Source organism: Mesoplodon densirostris, chromosome 16 (genome assembly GCF_025265405.1).
Source record: "Mesoplodon densirostris isolate mMesDen1 chromosome 16, mMesDen1 primary haplotype, whole genome shotgun sequence".
NCBI classification, from domain to species: domain Eukaryota; kingdom Metazoa; phylum Chordata; class Mammalia; order Artiodactyla; family Ziphiidae; genus Mesoplodon; species Mesoplodon densirostris.
In genome coordinates, this window is record NC_082676.1 from 50934457 (window position 1) to 50956834 (window position 22378).

Here is a 22378-nt window from a genome sequence, read left to right on the forward strand (position 1 = left end):
CGCAAACTGCCACTCTTTCCCTACCCGCCCCTCTCCTATTCCGCGTCCTGGAGCGGGCGGCTTGCGGGGTTACCGGAAGTGATGATGCAGGAGGCGATGGAGAGGGCGGGGCTTCGGGGCGGCCCCCGCCGGTGGGCCGCAGATGAAGAGGAGGCGGCGGCAGTGGTGGAAGAAGAGGCGGCGGCGGCGGGGGCGGCGGCGGCGGCGGCGGCGGCGGTAGGGAGCCTGGAAACGCGAGCGGGGATGGTAGGTGTTTTGGACCCGCCGGGCCGCCGTCGTTTCCAGACAGGGTTTGACTGGAGGAACCTCTGGAGCAGCTGTGAGTTTGAGGGGGGGTTGAGGAAAAGGGGAGGCATTGGAAGATGAAGGGGCGGGGGTTGGGTACCTTCGAGAAAGGGGGGGTGGTGGAAGGGGAGGAGTGGAAATCGGCGCCTTGTCTGGACTGGTCCCGCTGGAAGAGAGGAGGCTGTGAGGGGAGCCTGTGGCGTGTCAGCCGCAGGGCTCAGAAAACTTACCTACTGTCCCTGCCTCCCTACCGCCAGCACCCCTCAACCCAGGGCCTGGGGTTCTGGGGGCCGGAGCTGCCCTGAAGGGAGTGCAGCCTCTGGTCCTCTGCCCCTTGTAAGCGCCGTGAGGTAGGAGTCCAAGCGAGAGGTGGTGGGTGAATCTCCAGCTCCCTCCGCCCTCATTTCCCTCCCCACCCCCATCTTTCTCTTTAATCATTAACAGCCCTGGAATTAAGGGGCTCAGACCTGGAGGCCTTCCTATGCACCTTTGCTATAAACGATAACCATCTGTGCCTGAGGTAATGGGGCTGGAAGCTTTGCCAGTATCCTGTATAGGAAGTGGGACAGGGTGACAAATGTATTGTGTTTTTCCGTTACCCCCTCACCCCCCATCCTCTCCCTTGCATACCCCTCCTTTCCACTTTAGTTCTCCGTGACTAGGTGGTAATCGTGGTGGGTTTTGTTGTTGTTGTTGTTTGTTTTTTCTTTATTGCACTTGGTATCTTGGTTACCTCTTTTGAATTTGGTGTTCCACCTCCATCCCAGATCTTAACTGCAAGCTTTGTAATACTTCAGTTACAAGCTGTGTGTCTTTGGGAGTACCTCTCAAAGCCTGGTCGCTCCCGATTAAGATGAGCGTTTTCTTCTATGAATACTGGAATTCCAAAGCCCTTGCAAGGATTCCTAAATGGCATCATAGCCTAGGAATCAAGGTCTCTTGCTCTAAATACTTTGTGTGTGAGGAATTTAAATGTTGTCAACTCTTTCCAAAGTGATTTGATGTTAGGCTAATTCTGGATTTCTGTGTTTCTCTCCACCCACACTTCATGATGCACTTTGGAGAACAGAAAACCCCATATTACTTTTTTGTTTCTCCAATTGGACAATAGCTCTTTTATCTTCTCCATTTGCGTGTCTGGCACACAAGTCTTCAGTGACACATTTGGCTTGTGCTGATTCCCATCTTATTTATTTAGCTTATTCTTTGTGTATAGGTGGTCTTAAACGAGACAATGTGATTTGCTTAATTTTGTTTTGCGGAAGAATACAAACCAGTAACGGCTGTGAAAAAATTATTTGAGAAAAAAAATTATTTGAAGAAAGCAAAGAATGATTGGAAAAGAAGGTCTCTTTGTTGATGTTCTGTTGGTTTAAGGAAAAAAAAAAGTAGTGCTACTTTAGCCTGTTGTAGGGATTTCAGAGTGAAGTGTAATGATTCCTAGTTTGGTGTTGATATTTTCTTTGGAAATCCTCTGTTGAGTCTGGCACTGTATTTTCTAAAGGACTTGAAGAGATGGTACCCAAATTTAGGGATCCTTTGAATAGAAAGTGTCCGTAAATCCTGTTCCTCTGTAACTGAGTTTATGTGCATATTGCTAGAAGAATTATCACAACGGGTTCCATCCTACTCATCAGGGCTTTCAAGCCTGATAAAACAGAATATTTAATGCTTTGATTGTACAAGTAACAGCATGTTTAGATGTTTCACAGAAATGCAACAAAAGAAAAAAATGACTACTGTTCTCACCTTAGCTGATTTGGAATCATTGAATAAACAGTCCAAAATTCATTCATTCATGCAACAAACATTTATTGACCGGCTACTGATTGCTAGCCAGTATTTCGGGCAGTGGCGTACAAAGGTGAAAATAGCAGTAAGGTCCACACTCTCATGGAGCTTACCTCGGAGTGTGGGGTGGGGACAGATAAATAAGCAAATCGGACTTTGATAAGTGCTGAAGAAAATAAGAGTGTTGTGATAGAAAGTGTCTGACTGGGATACCGTCTAGACCTTTCTGAGGAGGTGACACATAACCTGAGCTTTAAATAAAAAGGAGCCAGCCATGCAAAGATGTGGGAGGAGCCTTCCAGGTTTAGGGACTAGCTAGTGCAGAAACTGGGCTAGAGTGAGTTTGGCAAGTTCCAGGGAGTAGGGAGAAAGGGGAGGTGGAGGAGGCTGGGGAGTAGGGAGGCAGTAATAGCAGAGTCTAGTGAGCGAAGAGGAGAGTGAGAAGAGTCTAGGTCAGGGAGGTGGGGGCCAGGCTCAGAATAGGTGGGCAGAATAAGAGGAAGAAGGAGAAGGAAAGAGAAAATCATGTTCCGTTTTAATTCTGTTGCCTTTCCTAGAGTCTCACCACACGCTACTTTGAGGTTACTCTTGGACTGTTACAGGAAAAAAAAGTCACCCTGCTGAGAGTGGGAGAGGAGGAGGCAATGGTCATCTGGGTCCTTTCTGGCAGATGAATCTCAAGCCATGTGTTAAGAATTCAGCGGGATGTTCAACTGAGAGATTGCCTTTTTCCTTACAGGATTTTGCCTTATACACTTTTAAAAATCGCATAATGAGTACCCCAAATGTGTTCTAGTATAGGAACCCTCCTTTGCTTCCAGCTGTGAATTTAGGGCTGAAGGTTGGGCAAGTGATAATAATATGCCCCTGTTGGTCTACAAAGATGACCATTAGGATCTAAGTTTGAAGTTATTTTTTGTAGGGAGGCGGGTTTTATGTTGCAATATTTCCACTCTTGTCTGATCCACCTGATGACTAATAACACTCAGCTGAGGTGTAGGTTGGTGCTAAAAGTTTACATTTATCCAATGTAATCCACACTCAGTGGATTACATTAGATAAATGACCATTGTGGGCATAATCCCACTCTGTGGACATCTTTGGGCTGGCATGTAACCAAGTGATGTAACCTACTTTTGCCTTCTGTTGGGGCCATTCATCTCTAGTAGTCAGCTGCTTTTCAGCCTCACCTTGACCAGATTGTCCACTTGAGAGGCCCAATCAGGACTCCTTTTTGATTTGGCCCTCTTGAGCCGTGACACAGTGGGCCAACAGGAAGAATATGCTGTTTTCTTCTTTTGAACACCACAACAGTGACTAGTGTGTTCTTTGAGTGAATTGGCCCTTTGAGCCAGGCAGTTGAGAGACTTAAATATTGCTGAGGCTATTTGTAGTAAAGTTAGTATCAGAAATGCTAAGTAAGACCTTTTAGTGTTTGGGAAAAATGAATCAGAAATTTTGGACTTGTCACCTATTTTAGGTTCTAATAATTTACTAGTATGGGTGGATGGATTATCAAAAATAACTTGAATAGTTTCCTGGGCAGTCCTGGGGTAATGAAGGGGATGGAGTTGAGCCTGTACTGACTTACTGAATCCCAACTTCAATGCAAATAGGAAGTCTTTTAGTTAGCAAGCAAGTGAACAGCTAGGACCAGGCAAACAATAGACTCCACCCTTTATACTGCAGAGTAACTCTAAGAAACTGAGAATTGAAAAAATATATATATAATATATATATGGTTTTGGCCTAGGTTGAAGAATTTTGGCCTCTGTATCCTAATGCTGGATTTTAAATGCTGTTATTAAGCTGTCCACTGTTCATCTTCATTTTAATAGTTATTATAGCTCAAGTATGAAAGTATCCCATAGGCTGAAATTTCATCAGCCAGTGTGGAGACTGGTGGCTCTTTTCTAATTTGTGAAAGGGGGCGGATGGGCAGGAGGGGACTTGAATACAGGGAGAAGCCATCGACTCCTACGTTGGCCACTAATTGTGTTTGGGAAAGAATCCACAAATCTAAATGAATTTAGATTCTCAGAGCTGAACTGGCCTTTTATTTATTTATTTTTAAAATATTCATCTATTTATTTGGTTGCGCCAGATGGGCTCCTTTGTTGTGGCACGCAGGCTCCTTGGTTGCAGCATGTGAGCTCTTAGTTGCCGCACGCATGTGAGATCTAGTTCCCTGATCAGGGAATTGAACCTGGGCCCCCTGCATTGGGAGCATGGCATCTTAACCACTGCACCACCAGGGAAGTCCCCTGAACTGGCCTTTTAATCTAGGGTACTAGTGGATTTGTTTCTTAAACTCCCAGGGCTTTTGGACAAACTCTTCTGAAAGAAGAGTTGATGCCACTTACTTTTGGAGTTGTGGGTGTTATGCATTGCATTAGATGACTTAAAATTAATCTGATTTTGCTACTGTTTTGATATCTTTACAGTAAGGACAGTTAATTGTACGCTGGCTGCCAGTTGTTTTAAGATGAAGATGTGATAACTCAGATTGAAACAATGGTAATTATGTGGTGACTCCTATTTCCCCAGCTCTTGATAACTTACAGTTACCTCTTTGTGTCTATTTACAGATGTTGATACCAGTGAACCAGGATCAATTCTCCCTAAATGTTGGAACAGTGTTCTGAAGCTCTCTGCACAATGGACCAGGGTGTTTTATTGAGTTAGTGTCTTTCAATTAAAATCTAGTTTTACTAGTTCTTGTATCTGTTTTTCTAGGTGAATGATTAGTGAATGATTACAAATAAGAACTTAACATATTAATTTAGTGGAAGTGGCTCAAACTCTAATTCTTTGAGGTTGTGATATGTAGAAAGGAGAAAATGGGAGGGGGGAAATGCCAAATCCTCTTCTTTAAGATGTGTGCAAATGAAACTATTTAAATACCATACATCAGAATAGGGAAGCTCAGTAAAGGAATCTTGAGGTGGTAATTAGCCCTTGTAGCAAAGTAAGCCATCTATGGCCAGCACCCTGATACCAACCTGATTACACGAAAAAGTAGGCAGCATGTTGACAACTCCTGACTTCCCGATGGCTTGTCCTTGCTCAGGAGTGCCCTTTGACCCGTGCTGTGTTGGTGGGTTTCAGGCTGAATTGCATCGTGGAAGCTTAGGTTGCATAGTGCTGGGAAGCATAATCCATGTTCCTGTTCTCCCTGCTCTGCTGGAGGGCTCAGCCTCAGGACCTGGGCACTGGAAATAATTCTGTCACTGAGGCCTGGAGATCCAGACCAGATATATGATGACTGATCAAGGATCTTGGATAACATCACTGCATAGTGTAGGACTTCTCATTTTTGCCCTAATCTCTGCTGGTCAGTCTAGGAGACAGTGTGTTGGAAACACTTGCTTTCCTTATTTTAGTAGTAGATTGCTTCCACCATATCAAGACCGTAGGGTTTGGTTATAGCTTTTAGCTCTTGTTGGTTGATGAAGGGTTTGGATTCTGCAGTGTTTGCCTAAAGTGGGTTGGTGTGTGACCTGTAATTTTGATTCTGAATAAGACTCAAGTCATAGCATTTACTATATTGAATGCATTTAATTCTTTCTCCAGTTAAGGAAGAAGCAGGAAGAAGACCCTCAAAGAACCTTAGAATATCTGGCATGATAGTTTTTCAAACTGGGCTATGCGGAGCCCTCTCAGGGGTCATTTCTGGAGTATGCCCCCTCATCTCGCTGTCTTCCTTCCACTTCACTGCCCCCCCCACCATGCTTCACTCTGCAGAAGGTACCTTGATACTCTGTTCTATTGGGTTTCCCCGTAAGATTTCAGTCAATCAAGATGTTTTGAGGCTGAAAACAGATCAAAAAGCAGTAGGTAAATGGAAATCTAGAAAGGTTAGTAAACTTGCTTAAAGTTACAGAGCAAGGTACTGGCAGCTACAGGACTAGAATAGGACTTTCTCTGCACTAATTTTGTTTTCTCATTTACATTGCCTCACATATGTCATTGTAGGCACTCAATGGAGTTTGAGTTTAATTGAATCCTTGGTGTTTGGTCTTTTATATTACTGCCTCTTTACTCAAACATTTTGTCACACACTACTGTTCTTTCAGAGAAAAATCCTTATAACCAGTTTTGAAACATAAGTGAAGTTATTGATGGTAATGGTACTAGTAAGTAGCTGGCCTTTCCTCCTCAGAATATTTCTGAAAGTGATGATAGTACTTTCAAACAGAAGTGGAGGCTTTATCACTCTAAGTTCTTAAGATAAGCTAGTGGCATGCTGTCCAGAATGCCTGTGCAAAATGCTGACCTCGGGCTTCCCTGGTGGCGCAGTGGTTGAGAGTCCGCCTGCCGATGCAGGGGACGTGGGTTTGTGCCCCGGTCCGGGAGGATCCCACATGCCACGGAGCGGCTGGGCCCGTGAGCCATGGCGGCTGAGCCTGCGCGTCCGGAGCCTGTGCTCTGCAACGGGAGAGGTCACAACAGTGAGAGGCCCGTGTACCGCAAAAAAAAAAAAAAATGCTGACTTGAATATTCCCATTTCCAGTGACCTGCCCTGGAATCTGAAAAGGAAAATCCAGGTATACTCACTGACAGAACAGCTTTAGAATGGCTCTGTGGAAATAACTACAATCACCATATTCTTTTTTCTAAAAAATCTATGAAGCAAATTTGTTTTCAGTTAAACATTTACTTTATATCTACTTGATGACTACCTAGTGGCTCCTCTTTAAATAGGAAGGGAAGGCGAGGAATACCACTGCAGTGAGGGTGCTGGGACCCTAGCAGCATGGGTTCTAGGTGGCAGGATTGTGGACATGCTAGAAGTTCCAGGTCCTCAAAGGAGGCATTTTCCCCAGTTGTGGTGATATTTTCTTTATTCTAAGTGAGTGTAATTCAGAAGTGAGGAGTCATGTGTAGTGAATGTTCTGTGTTCATTTTAAAGAATGTTTCTGTGGTTCTTTTTCTCCTAGTAAATTAGTTTTTCTTCGAAATAACTAGTCACTTGTCTAGTCATTTGCTCAAAACAGTTGGTTATAGCTGATGTCTATGGTAGGAGAATTTTGCTTGGGGGTTTACTAACATTTTATGAAAGAGAAAAGTCTAAAGACCTTTCTAGAGACATTTAGATAGGTGGGTTCCATTGTGGGGAGGAGAACATGTAAGGGAGCCGGCCTTTGCGGGGCAGGGTGGTGGTGGTGATATTGTGGGCTGTGTGTACAGGGTGAAGAGAAATGCCCATTGATGGTCCAGCTGGGGAAGGGTGGAAATTGCTAACAATGGCACTTGATGGGGGAAGAGTGGGTCAGGAAGGAGCAGGCCCACAAGATTGCCCAGTGCCAGGGAGCACCATTCACAAGGAGGGGGATGGGGACCTATGGAGTTGAGTAATCCATTGGCCCTGACCAGGGCCCTGACCAGGACCCTGACCACAGTACTCTCTCCCCTGACTGGAAAGTGTATTCCTGATGGGGAGGGTTGAGTGCAGGGATGCAGTATCCAGTTTGACCAGATTGATCTTCAAGATTGACTAGTTGGTCATGATTGACTGCTTATGGAGTACTGGCCTAACTTTTTTGAGATCTCTCTTTTGACTTTTGCTTTTGACAAATAAGAAGTTGGTAAACAAGAGGGAATGTAATGTCCCTGGGTCTGTTAGAGTTTGAGTTAAAGTACATATTACTAGGTGGTGGTGATTGTCATTTAACAATGTCTGTTATCCAAAGGGAACAGTTACATGTAAACTATTGAGGTAATTCATGATTCTCTTATGGGGACTATAATAAATGGGAAATAAATCACAACTAAAATGATTAATTAAAGAAAATACATTTTGACTCCATATTTCTACAACATTCCCTGGTCTCTTTAGCAGGTCAAATTAATTCTTTAGTCATTTAAAAGAAATGTTATTCTACCAGGTACTCGTGGATCTGACAGAAGACCAAATTTCCTTCTAGTGCTGAAAACAGCAAACACTACTCTGAATTGGTGACAGCTATAGATTTAATGATTAGATCAAGTATGGAGGTGGCTTCTAAGCATCAGTTAAGTTGGTTGTAATGTGGACCTCTTTTTCTGAGGTTGATTATGTCATTCCTGCAACAATTCTCTGACATCACTGAGTGTCCAACAGTTCACTTCTGACACAAACTGCCTGGAGTTTGTGCAGACCCCATAGGCTAATGACTCAGTCTCACAAGATTGCCCCACTTCAGGTGCCAGCCCCAAGTATCAGGTTGTCTCAAGTTACCTACCTGCGCTTCTGCCTGGCAGAGTACAAATTTCCCACGACCACCCTCCCCCAGGTTCGATAATTTGCTAGAACATATGACTCATAGAGCTGATAAAACATGATATTTATGAATACAGTTTCATTATAAAGGCTATAACTTAGGAACAGCCAAATGGAAGAGATGTATAGGGCAGGATTTGAATTGCGGGCACAGAGCTTCCGTGTCCCCTCTGAGCATGCCAGCCTCCCAGCACATCAATGTGTTCACCAACCCTGAAGCTCCCCTAGCCTTGTTTCAATTTCAGATGAGGTTCCTTTGTGTAGGCAAAATTGATTAAAGCATTGGCCTTTGGTGATGAAACTTCAACCACCCTTCCCTTCCTTATGGGCTGGAGGTGGGCCTGAAAGTTCCAATCATGTGCCTGGTCTTTCTAGTGTGGCCAGCATCTCTCTTAAAACCATCAAAAGGGCCCACCCTGAGTCACCTCTTAGCATAAACTCAGATGTGGTCCAAACCCTGCTCCTTATGAAAAACAAAGGAGCCTATCAGTAAGGAAATTCCAAGGGTTTTAGGAGCTCTGGTAGGAACTGGGGACAAAGACCAAATATATGTTTTATTACATCACGTTAATACTGCAGTTTTGCATCCCATAAGTAGGAATAAGGTCACCTAAAGTTGATTTAGATGATAAGTAACAATATGCATTTACTGTTAATTTGTTGGAGGGTTTTTTTGGGGGGGTGTCAAGAGTGCCAATTGCATAGCTTCAGATTACAAGGAGCAAACTCTTCCCTCAATCAGTATGAAATGGCACTCCTAGAATGTGTTATATATTCTTGAATTTAACAGGTGCACTACCTCTAGAGCTCCCTAATGCAAGAAAGGAGCTCACTTATAGGAAATCAGATACACAGAAATCATGTTTCCTTTCAATGTGACTTCAAAGATTCAGGTGTTCATAGTGCACTGGTTAAGAGCTTCGGCCTGGAGTCTGGGTTTGCATTTGAACTTTACCATCGGCTTGCCACTTGACCTTGGATGAGCCACTTAACATCTCTAAGCCTTGTTTCCTTCATGTATTAAGTGGGGATAATAACAGTAAGTAGTTGTGAGGAGTCAGTAAGACAGGACATTTGCAGGACATGGCACACTGCCTGGCATATAGATAAACATTTAATGACATTAGTTATTATTAGCTACATGCATATATAGCTAAGCTGACAGGGATTGGCAGCTCCCAAAGGGCCAGGAACTATATCATTTTACCTTCTCTTATATGGGAAGTATGGGACAGTGTATAAAACATTGCTAGGCACACAGTAGACACAAGTTATCTATCACTCGAAAATAAAACCTGCTCTGGGTATCTGGGAAATACAGGAGTGACTCTGTAATGGAAACTTCCAGCCTGTTTCCAAAGCTGGCCTAAAACCCAGAGATGGAAAATCTTCCTCCTGAAACCATATAGAGCATGCATGAATCTAGCAACGGGGACAGGGGCTCAGTGGCTAGAATATTGTTGGAACAAAAAATGGGAAACTGATCCAGGAGACATTTTTATCATTGGCAGTATGCCTTGAGGTTCAACGAGTTGGGCAAAACCGCATGAGACTTTGGGAAGGAAACAACAGATTTATTTCAGTCGGTCCAGACAATCTTTGAGAGTCAGCTGGCAAGTATCATGTTATGTGTGTTGCTTCTCAGAGAAAATGAAAAACCCGGATCCACTGGCAAAGGGCTTACCAACTGCTTGAGGTTCACTTCTTGGGGAAGTCCCTGAAGGCCAGGTCTAATTCTCCTTGTAGCTTACCCATCTGGAGATTCTATTCTAGTGGACCACCACTGGACTAAGTACTAGATTTTAGTCTAGACTCTGCCACCAGTTCTATGTGTCCTTGGGCAAGCTATAGCCCCTCTTTGAGTGTTTCCTTAGCTGCAACAAAGGATTTGGGACTAAATCACTGTTTCCCAAAGTGTGGCTTTGGTTACGTTCTTAGTATATGTGCTGCTGAAATGAGCATGCAAGGGTGTGTTTTTTATACTATTGATGGTACATGAGATGATTTTTGGTGGATGAATACTTTTCGCTTATTCTATATTTTAATGTGTATTAATGAAAACATAACTAGCATATTAGACCCATGACTTCATGGATGATGTCGCTTAGGGTGATATTTAAAGTGGATGTGATTTTTTTTTTAAGCTTTTAAGAAAAATCTTAGGGGAACAGTAGTTGGGATGGTAAATGGATATGTAAGATCATAAAGGTTGTGTAGGAATGGCTGAAGTTTATAAGTTCTGAGACTCAGTAATTCTAGTGCAGTGATGTGGCACCTTCATGAAGACTTTGTGGTGATGGACACAATAGGACAGGTCCAAATTTGAGTGGCTTTAAAAACTTGCCTAACTCAAGCAAATTGACAGATTTATATTTGCGCATTCATGGTGAAAATGCCCATAAGTTGGTGGTGTAGAGTTTAAATTATCGTAGACATTAGTGGTGGTGGCTTTTCTTAAATAATAAAAAATGAATAATGTTGCTTCCTCTTTCACTTTTAGGAGTTTCCTCGAAACCTGGATTGATCTTTAGTTCCTTTCACTCTTTGCTGTTGGAACTCCCCATTGTAGGAGCTAGGGGTTCCATTTGTTCTGTTGGGGAAGGAGAAAAGGCCATCCCTGTCTCTTGAACACATGCCTGTGCATGTGTTCTAGGTTCTGGAAGGCCGAGACTCTGTCGCATCCTAATGATCTATACATTACTTCTTGCTGTTAGCTACTTTAAAGGTGCAGTGTGATGTGTGCCCTAAAATGAAGATAAACTCTGAGGCAAGGTTTATTTAAAATTTCGTTTCACTTTTTGAGTATTGGTCATAACTCAGTGTACTGGGGGTCTTGAGAAGTCAAATGAGCAGTGGTAGAAATGAAATAAACTTGTGGGAGGTACTTTCTTTTTAAGCAAAAACCCAGAATAAAAATGAAATCTTGATTGCATAATAGGAGCCAAGAAAGCTGCTTTCAGATGTAGTCTGTGGTTCCTTGAGTTTTTCTTTTTCTTTTTCTTTTTTTTTTTAAAGCCTTAATTACCTGTGTTCCCTTGACACTTTCTGTGTATATTAACGCTGTCATCTTTCATTATCTACGTTTGGTTGTTAGCCTCTGTTCTGCAAGTGATTTTGTTCTGTAGTTACCTCAACATAAAGGGCCATGCATCTGGTATAGCTCCTTGTCATAAACTGTTGAATGTTTCAAATTGTAGTTTTTAAAAATTGCTATAAGGATGGTTCCAAGTCTGTTATCTTTCTGTGTTATCTAGTCAAGATTAGGTTAAAAAAGAACAAAATGGTGACAGTGATGTAACCCAAGATTTTTTTTCTCCTTCATTTTTTTCCCTTTTTCATTTGTTTAATACAAAGTTTCGACATGATTTCATGACAATAAACTCTAAGATGTTTCCCGATTGAGGTGGAATCTAATGTTCCAAGCCAGAAACTCTCAAACTTTGTAAATTTTGGTTTTGTCATTCATACTGTCTTCTCTCCTGAGAAGTAGTGACCTGTGTTATTTGGCACATTGGAAAAGGGAAAAAGCCTGTACTCAGGGCTATGTTTTGCAGGATTAAAAATCTCTTTTCTTACTAAAATCTGTTTCATGACATGCATGACATTCATCCTTTGCACAAATTCACAAGACCCACCTTACTCAAGGTAGATGTCGGGTTTCTGACAGAGTCCATTTCCCTTGGTGCAGAGGCTATTCATTATTTATAGATAATTGCTGATGAGTGTGGAGATATTCTGAAAGGGGATATGCAGGGGTTGTGACATTTACCTTTGGTCTATAGACTAGGATTTGCAAACCTAGAGTGAGGTTGTTTAATACCTTCTCTTCTTGGGAAATTGCCATTGTATCAATGAGTCTTGGTTAAGATTTCTTGAGGGCAGCTGAATAGTTGGGCTTTTAAAGATGAAAGCCAGGGCCTCCCTGGTGGCGCAAGTGGTTGAGAGTCCGCCTGCCGATGCAGGGGATACGGGTTCGTGCCCCGGTCTGGGAGGATCCCATATGCCGCGGAGCGGCTGGGCCCGTGAGCCATGGCCGCTGAGCCTGCGCGTCCGGAGCCTGTGCTCCGCAACGGGGGAGGCCACAACAGTGAGAGGCCCGCATACCGCAAAAAAAAAAAAAAAAAAGAAAGCCACATAAAAAACTATTCTTTCCCAATCATACAAATAATTATCTCCGTGGTAGTATAATCTCCATAGAAGTATAAGCATTCAAGACCATACATTTAAAAAGATAAATATAATTTTGAGTCAGAATGAAAGATGTGCAAACATAGTGGTAGAGTTCAAAACCTTTTCAGACCATTCTTACATGTTTCCAGCACCACTTTGGTTTTCTCATGGTAGACTAAGCTTTTTCATCTGGGGTCTTTTCACTTCTAAAGTAAAGCCCTTTTAGGATGCTGGAAACTTGAACTTTCATGGTTACCTTCAAGTCAAAAAAAAAGGTGTACTCGAAGGCTTTCTTTAACTCTTGACTTTAAACCTCCCTGTCAAAGAACCGGAATTGCTTAATTTATCAGAACATTTGCTTTTCTAAGTTTCCAGCTCACAACCATTCTGTGGCGTAGCAGAAAGAGATAATAAAAAGTTAAGCAACAGGTAAAAATCTTTTCCTGTAGGCTTTTCCCCATTTGGAAGGAGTTTTTCCTTCCTTCTGAGCAGTTTGGCCTAAGCTCCTCCTTTTTCTGATTTGAAGCTTTACTATTTGCATACAGTGCTTAAATTGACTCACTCAACACCAAGTTCTGAACATCTCCAAGTATTTAGTACTTTTGACTCAGGCTGCTTAAGCAAAAGATTACAATAGAGGCTTAACAGGACAAAACCTTTAAAAACACACTTTAATGGTACTCAAGGTTTGCAAACAGATACGAACTATTTTCTAAGAAGAACCAGACTATGTAGTTTTCAAGTTAGACATATATGAGCAAGGAACCAGCTTTCCCAGATGGAATGTGGATCATTCACAGAGAACTTCTGAAACTCAACACTTGTCTTCTAGGTCTTGGCCTCCAAACTTGATTCTCTCATCACTGTCTTCAAAGTGAAGTATGTGTAATCTGAATGTGTAATCTGAATTTTTAAGGGCTAACTCTAGGATTGGATGCATGGTGCTTCAGGAAAAATAAATATGTTTCTATGTTGCCAGTTTTTCATTCCAGTAAATTTTAGTGCCTTTTGTGGACCTTGTTCTTAAGGACCTTATAGTATGAAAACAGATAGAACAACATACAGAAAATGTTGTGAAACCTGGGCCCAAAATGTTAGTGCTATAAATGAAGGTGTGAAGGGACAAAGAGGGTCTAGGTCAACTTGAAGGAGTCAGGAGAGGAGTCCTGTGAGAAGTAAAATCTGACCTGGGCTCAAAAGACCAAGACTAGAGAGAGGAAGCATTCCAAGCACAGGTAACAGTATGTGTAAAACTACAGAGGCATGAGAGGCCATAGCATCTTGGGGAATGGCACATGTTTCAGTATGCCTGAGGGATGTGGAATGAGAGTGGGAGAATGACAGTAATTGAGGCCAAATTCAGAAGAGCCTTGTATGCCTTATTAAATTTGGATTTTATTTTGTAGATGAAGGGGAGCTATTAAATCATTTTGAGTAGGGACATGGCATAGTCACATGGGCCGTATGTGTGTTAAAAAGATCAATCCAGTGGCAGCGTGGAAGACACTGGAGGGCGCAATCCCAGAAGTAGGTAAACTGTGAGAATACTGCAGTCAAGGTGGCAGGGGGCTGAACTGTAACCTTAGGGAGTTAGAATTGACAAAGTTTGGCATAGTCTGGTGAGAGTTTACGGCTTGCACGTCCCACGTGGGTTTTAGGCGGAAGCGTGCTCTGCTCCATACAGTCTCTCAGGGACCCAAGCTGATAGGGGTTCCACTGTCGTGTGCTGTATCGTGTGCTGAACTGTCTTGGCCACCATGGCAAGGGAAGAGATGGCTGGGATGTCATATGCCAGCTCTGTGCTTGGGCTGGGAAATAAGTATCACATCTGTCTACAGCTCACTGTGTCATTTCTGCCTACAGCTGTTTGGCCAGAAATAGATACATTTCCCCATCTAACTGAAGAGGCTGGGACACTGGGGGAGCTGAAGGAATGTTGGCTGAGCTTCTCTGTCTGTGCTACAGTGTAGGGACTTGAGTCACGTACTTTATTTCTGAGCTTATTTCCTCTTCTGTAAAATAGGAATATCAAGAGTACCGGCCTCAGTCCCAGAGACTCTTATAGGAGGATCCCCAAGACACTTTCATAGGATCTGGAAGATCACATTCTCTTCTTAATAATACTAGCATCATTTGTCCTTTATACTTTCATTCTCCCATGAGTTTTATAGAGGCTACATGACAAGATATATCACAAAAGATTGAATGGAGAAGCATATATGGGAAATAAGCTGTCTTCTTTTAAGCCAGACCTTAGGGACATTTGCAACAGTATAAAACAGTGTCACTCTCCTCATTAAGTTTTTGGAAATACAGTTATTTTTCATAAAAATGTTGTTTATGTTAACATGTCATGGTTTATTATTGATATTTTATTTATTTATTTTTTTAGAGACGATTATTTTTTTTCCTATACAGACTTCCCCTTTTCCTAAGTCTTCAATATTTTATTCTTTGTACTGTACATACTTCGATAACCTTGCTTAAAATGCATACATATGTCATATGATAACACATGGTGTGTATTTTTTAATATTTTAATTTTTTTAAGATTTTTTTTTATATGGACCATTTTTAAAGTCTTTATTGAATTTGTTACAATATTGCTTCTGTTTTATGTTTTGTTTTTTTGGCCACGAGGCATGTGGGATCTTAGCTCCCTGACCAGGGATCAAACCCATACCCCCTGCATTGGAAGGTGAAGTCTTAACCACTGGACCGCCAGGGAAGTCCCCAGTTTTTATTTTATATTGGAGTATAGTTGATTAACAATGTTGTGTTAATTTCAGGTGTACAGCAAAGTGATTATACATATACATATATCCTTTTTCTAATTCTTTTCCCATTTAGGTTATTACAGAGTTCCCTGTGCTATACAGTAGGTCCTTGTTGGTTATCTATTTTAAATATAGCAGTGTGATATTATTGATATTTTAAATGAAGTAATACAATATTTTAAAATTTCTCAGTTAAAAAAAGTACCAACCTCATAGGGTAGCTGTAGGGATTAACTGCTGTCACGACTATAAAATGCCTAGCATTGTGTCTGGCACAATAAATATATTGGAGGCAACCTTTAAGTTTGATCTTGAGCTTTTCTTTCTATGAGTCATATCTAATTAGTGGATTATAACCAACAATTAAAAACCAAATAAAAAAAAAGAAATAGCATAAATCAGAGTTCATCATTGAAGTGAGAGTAAATACTGCTTAATGAGTGGTATGTGTGTGTATATACACGTGCATTTGGTCAGGATGTAACGTGTTTCTTACTGAAGGTCGCAGTTCAAGTTGGAAAGACAGTGGTGTAGTTCAAGCTCTCATTTAGCAGTGACTGAAAGACTTGCTCTCATTTTGCAGTGACTGAAAGACTTATGCATACTAAACAAAAAAATGACTCTACTGTAGTATGCTTTTTGAAAGAGGCAGTTTAAACTCTGTATTTTACAAAAGTGTGCTTGAAAAGCATTATCCCTAATTTTGAGAAAGAGTAGAACATGGCTTGAATTTAGAAAGTGTTTATAGATGCCAGTTAGCCCTTTTCACGTTACCATATACACTTCCTGCCTTCTTGGAACTTTAATCCAAGATGTGGTCACTAAAACAGTAACATCTTTTCTGTGCTTGTCATTTCTGACTATCTGCTTGAGAGCCATGAATGTTTATGTTCCATAGTAATAAATAATGTACAATGCATTCAAGTCTTGAATGCATAGTAGAAATAATTGTCCATTATACTAGAATGTCATCATAGACAGTAAAAAAATTCAGTCAGAAGAACTTACTGGGGAAGGAGTTAATGAAATATTTTCCTTTTTTTTTTTTTTTTTTTTTTTCGGCCTGGAAGAAATATGTATCAAAGTTGTATTTAAGATTGTTAAGTGACTTCTCATAATGAGTAGTGATGTCAGCAAACTGATGTACAGTGAGCAACATGCTGTGTCTTTTTTGGAGCAGTGGTGGATAGTTACGCTTTCATTTTGATAAGCCCATTGGTGACACTGAGTAGTTACCCTGGGTGAATAGGAGTTAATACTGGCTGCCTGGCAGAAGTGGATTTGTTATATAATTTATGGTACCCAGAAGCCCTTTGGGGAGGTCTTTATTATTATCCTGACAGTATCCATCTAGGCCTGAAGATTAATTATTGTTGTTCTCATCTAGTTCTACCAGACTGACTCTCATAACTGAAAGGGTAGCAACTTGCTGTTAAATGCTGGCACTTGGCTTTTGCTTTTGACACAAAGGTATGTTAATCAAGAATGGGTGTTAGGAATCCGGAAATGTTTCAGTTAGTGATTTATTGTAGTTTAGAGGCTTTTTTTCCCCAGTTAAACTGATATAACTTCTGGAAAATGAGTCAATTCAGGGTTTCAAACGTTTCCTCTTCAACTAGCCTCAAAAAACATGTATTAGCGTTTCTGTCTTGTAAGTTGCTGCTGCAATTCATTTGTGTCAGTCCTGCCACTGCTGAGACAAATGCAGGAGCGTCAGTTTACTTTTCCATCGTCTGATACATGGACTTCTTAACTCTATTACTGGTGGACGTCCACTGTTAGTTAAACAAGCCTGTACTATTTTTTAATGACTCCCTGAGAAGTCATGTGGTGGTGTGATCCCTGTCCCCAACTACCAGCACTTAAACTTATAATTTTCAATGTATTGTGTTAAAACAAACTTCTAATTCTGGCTATTTTTCCTTTCAGTTTTAAACCTAAGGTTGGAAGCTCTATTTTTATGAAATACTCTCCTAGAAAAGTTGCTCATGTTGCTACCCCAAATACTGGCCCTGGGGGTGGGGAGAGAACGAGCTGACTGTTTCACATGCCTAGGCAGAATGTGTGGGCTGGCCTGCCAGCCAGCAGAGGTGGAATCTGCCCTTTGCTTTCTTGGCAAGTGTGTCTGGCTTTGAAGGCCCTGATTAGGATTTTAGGTCTTGTCCTTTTCTTGCCGTTATATGAAACGTAGTCTATTGTCTCCAGTGGTTCTAAAGAGATGGAGGACCTCGATGGTCCACATCCCTTATCCTCTTTGACAAGGTACGTGCTTCATCCCTCAGACTTAAAAGCCAATCTGTCATCAAGCGAATTTTAAAAACTACTACAGTGGAACAAGATAGCTTAAGAAGTGTAAAACTGGCTGTGAGTTCTTCGTGTTTACTATGTAGTATGCAAAAAAGCTGCTGGCTTTTGCCCTTGCATCTCTAGACACCTTAAATGTGATTTCTTTGTTTATTGTGGTAGAGAAGAAGCAGTTCAGACCAGCAGCAGAAGGTTTTTCACTGACTTCACCTGCTTGGCGAACCCTTGGAACTTCCTAGAGTGCTGCATGGCTATGGCTTGAATAAACTGTCTGGACTTTCACCTTTGCTCAAAGGAGAGGCAGGAATGATTTCCATTATTATGTGAATTTTTCCCCAGGGACTAGGGTACAGGTCAAAAAGAGGCACTATAGGATGAACATCTCCCAATTTCAGCTTCAGATTTTGGCTTTTGCTGTGTTTGAGGTGAAAATTAGCTTGTAAAGTGAGGAGAGATGGAGCTGATACTGCTGAGAAGCTGTGTTTGTATCACATTATATGGTAACTGATGAGGTAGGGAGGAATTGGAACAATGAGACAGTTTCGTACTTTCTCTTTGAAGGTAGTGGGGTGTTGAGAGGCAAGGCCTTCAGGAGGAATTGGACCTTAGGAACCAGCTCCTGAGTGGTGAAATGAAGTTCTACTCTGCATGCTTAGGGCTCAGCTTCCTTTACTGTTGAGTATTTGATAACATCATCATATAATTAGAGTTGGTATGAATAGCTATCAGATGATATTGAGAACTATGTGCTAGGGTCAGTGCTGAATACACAGTACTCACCATTTATTCAAGCATGAGTTAATACATTTAAAATGTGCATAGACTAGTGCCTTGTATAGAAGTGCCCAAGAAATATCAGTGATTATTATTTATTCAGGAGATATTTATCAAAACATTTGCTTACATGACAAAGCTTAGGTGCACAGCCAAAGTGGTGAATAAAATAAAATCCCTGCTCTTGTGGCAGTTACCTTCTAGTAGGGGGAGCAGACAATAAATAAGTTAACATAAGAATTTCAGAGAGTGGTATGTGCTGAAGAAATAAAATAGTGTGCTGGATCAGGGGGAGAGGGCACTTTAGATTGGTTGGACAGGGAATGCATCTCAGCATTTGAAAGAGATGCATCTGATATGAAGGAGCCATTTATTCTTCACAGTGACCCTTTGTCCCAATTCTCAGGTGAGAAAACAGAGGCGCAGGGTGACTAAGTATGTGCTGGGAAGTGAATAGAGCTGGGCTGTACAGATCCAGTCATTCTGCATCCGAAGCATATCCTATCCTTCCCAGAAAGGCAGCTGTAGGAGCTGCAGTATCTGCAGTTGGTTGTGAGTGAAGGAAATGAATGTGGTTGCAGTGCAGGTAAAACGCTCATGCAGTTCAAAAAAGTTGCAATTTCATGGACCCTCAGGTGCAAAATTTGAGTATGAGTGTGTGTACATAGGTACAGTTTATTTTAGGATCCAAAGCTGTCTTCCGATTTTCAAAGATGGTGACAAAAAGAGCTAGTGGCATTGCTGCTTTATTTTAGGATTTCCTCATATTGTTTTTTTTTGGAAAATAGGGCCTACCTGCTAAGGCAGAGTTTATTTATTTGTCTGTGTGTGTGTGTGTGTGTGTGTGTGTGTGTGTGTGTGTGTGTGTGATTTATTTATTTATTTATTTATTTATTTATGGCTGCATTGGGTCTTCGTTGCTGAGTGTGGGCTTTCTCTAGCTACAGCGAGCGGGGACTACTCTTTGTTGCGGTGCGCGGGCTTCTCATTGCAGTGGCTTCTCTTGTTGCAGAGCACGGGCTCAGTAGTTGTGGCTCGCGGGCTCTAGAGTGCAGGCTCAGTAGTTATGGCGCATGGGCTTAGTTGCTCTGCGGCATGTGGGATCTTCCCGGACCAGGGCTTGAACCCATGTCCCCTGCACTGGCAGGCGGATTCTTAACCACTGCGCCACCAGGCAAGTCCCAGGGCAGAGTTTTAATAGACAGCATTGCAGTTGGCCATCAGGTGGTGGCAATTTTGTCAGGTAAGTATGGGCGGGAAGTGGGTGGGAACTGGGCTGGAATCATAAGATGTCTTACTTTGCCAAGCCTGTAATACCATGATGCCAGCCACCAGGTATAAAGCTCTATTTTTTATTTGATTATCTGCTTATCTTTACCCATGTTAATGTACCCTTTGGCCTCATGCCATATGAGTGCACATTTGTGAAACAAGTAACTTGAAGAAAAAGGCTCAAACCTTAGGGCCTCAAGTTTCAACCTGCAGGGAATGTATTTCCAATAAAGACACACTAACATGGGCATTTCCTGTCACCGTCTTCAAAACCTGAATGCTTTCTAAATAGGCCCCAAAGAGAAATTGTTTCAATGATAGTCATTGAAACCAAGAGGGTAGCAAAGTTCTGGTCAGGTCTGGTCTTTCAGTTTCATAGGATGTGGTTTAGATCAAATAACCTATTTTAGTCGGAAGATTGATCATGTTATTGCATAGGGAAAGACTTCCAAGAGCTTTTGCTTTACAGCCTTTCACGTGGTGTCTGAATGCTGGGAGGAGGTTCCTCCTTGGGAACATGAAGATGACAGAAGTATACACAATAGGAAAAAGCAGCTGTAAGTGCTCTGTGGCATATTTGCTTGAAGGAGGCTTAAGGTTGTAAGAATTGCAATTGGAAAGGTTCTTTTTCTCATTAGTCATACCATCTTTTAAATTCTTTTAAATAGCATCATCATGGTCCACCCAGTTGTAATGGAATTTTACAGTTTGCTCCAGTTTGGGATCATTGGTCTTAGGGTTCAGCTCAGGGGTCTCTTGATATATTGGGTTGAAGTTGTGGCCTAGTAAGTTGGTCTTCGACCCTGGTATCAGATCTTCTGTTTCTTTGCTCTGTGAGTAGAAGAGATCTGAGTGACAGCTGTATTTTGGTAGGGACTCCTTCTGTTGTGACAGAAAACCTGACTTCTGGCTAACGAAAAAGGAGAATTAATTGGCTCATACAACTGTGAAGTTCAGGCTTTGATCTGACTTAGGTACAGTTGGATTCTGGGTGCAAATAATGCCTTCAAAACTGATTTTCTCTTTGTCTCTTGGTAGTGATTTTATTCTGCTGTCTTACGTGCATTTGAGTTGAGACCCATCTGATAAGAAGGGACAGTTTAACTCTCACAGTGACCCTTGGATAGGCATTATTGTTTTCCCTGGTGCTCTTTCTGGTAAGATGACCAAAGCAGCTCCAACCTCCTTTGCTTTCGGTGCTAAGATTCACTTTGTCTGACTTAGGTTACCTGCATATTCCTGGCCCAATCATTGAAGCCAAGGGCATAGGAGGCTTTGGTGGGCTTGAGTCACATTGTCCATTATGAGCCCCACCCAACTTACATGACCAAGAGTGAGGGAGAGGAATCTTCTAGTGAAAATTGGTGGCCACCTGATGAAGAACCTGGAGGCTGGGGGAGCAGACAAGTCTCTGCTGTAAGCGACAATATCCTTTGGTCCAGTCTGAAGCTAGAAAGCCATATAATAAGTCTGTGGTCTAAATCCAGCCTATTAACCGTCTCAAGGGTGCCACAGTTCCATTTTGAACGAGCCTCTTGCTCCCTGGGCATGTGATTCACTCAGTTTGAAGTCCATGGGTCAGACCCTTCTACCCCAACGCATGATAAGAGGACCTCATTAGACCTTAGCATGGGCGTTATCTGTTTTGTGTGTGTATATGACATAGGGGAAGGTTCATTTTCTTTTGAAAGAATAAATTGGGGAAATGTAGATATAATCGGAACATACCCTTATGATTAATCTCTTCCTGTCCCCCACACCGTACCCCACCCCCATCATTTAACAACACTGTCTTGAAATCCTTGGAGCCAAAATTGTTGGATTTGTCAGCCTTTTGATGTGATTTACAGTGAAGCAAATGCTCTCTCTCGTTTTCCATCCTCCTTTGGCGGTTTGATATTTTTCCTTAAATATGTCTTAAAGTGCTTTTGGTAAGGTGTTTTTTTTTGGCTTTTTTTTTAAAGAAATTGAATTGGTTGACACATATTACAAGATGATGTAAATACTCCCAGAACACTCCCATTATATAAGTTGACACTACTTTTTTTGAATTCACATTGAATATTATATATATAATATTTTTTTGCACAGTCTTTGATCTGTTGTTCCACTTCTAGGAATTTATTCTCAGGAAATAATTATAAATGTGCTGAATTTTAGCTGCTATTCTGCTTATTATCCCAGTATTATTTATAACAGTGAGCTATTGGAAGCAAACTAAATGTCCAACAATGAGAGTTTATTTTAAATTGACAAATTATCAATGAAAGACCTATCTGGCTATTAAATCTGTTTTAACAGAGAGTCTCAACCTTTCTGTAACCCCTCTGCAGTGCAGCACCAAATTTTTGACAGATTGAGTCGTAGGCTATAAATAGTTTATGGGTTTATGTGAAATAGCTGGTGTGTCAGTGGTGATACCAGTACTGCCAGTGAATGCTGCTCTTTTAAAAGTATTTGATGAGAGAAGATTTATTTGAAAAAGTATAAAATGGAAAAAGTTGCAAAATAGAATGTACAGTACAACGCAGTTTTGTTTAAAAGTTCAGTGTGTGTGGTATGAACATGCATGTATTTACTTAGGTGTGCCATCCATATGTGCTTATATAAAACCCTGAAAGGATATACTCCAAAATATTAATTGTAGGTGGTGGGATACTAGGGGACTTTTTTCTCTTTATGCTTCTCCGTATTTTCTAAACTTTACAGAATAACTATGTAATGCTTTTGAATTTGGCAGTGG

General features: G+C 41.5%; 1 protein-coding gene across 8 annotated transcripts in view; it reads left to right on the forward strand.

The window, feature by feature from the left end:
- The first annotated feature begins 55 nt into the window (after nucleotides 1-55).
- Nucleotides 56-22378, forward strand: part of DCUN1D3 (defective in cullin neddylation 1 domain containing 3) — a 33471-nt gene continuing 11148 nt past the window's right edge. The window contains exons 1-3 of one of the 8 annotated variants that reach the window (XM_060078275.1): nucleotides 56-319; nucleotides 4665-4756; nucleotides 5650-5823. The gene's annotated coding sequence lies outside the window, so the exon portion shown is untranslated. Of the gene's footprint in view, nucleotides 320-453; nucleotides 636-4575; nucleotides 4594-4664; nucleotides 4757-5649; nucleotides 5824-22378 lie in introns of those variants that run through there. The other 7 variants (XM_060078274.1, XM_060078277.1, XM_060078276.1 and 4 more) reach the window with 7 other exon arrangements.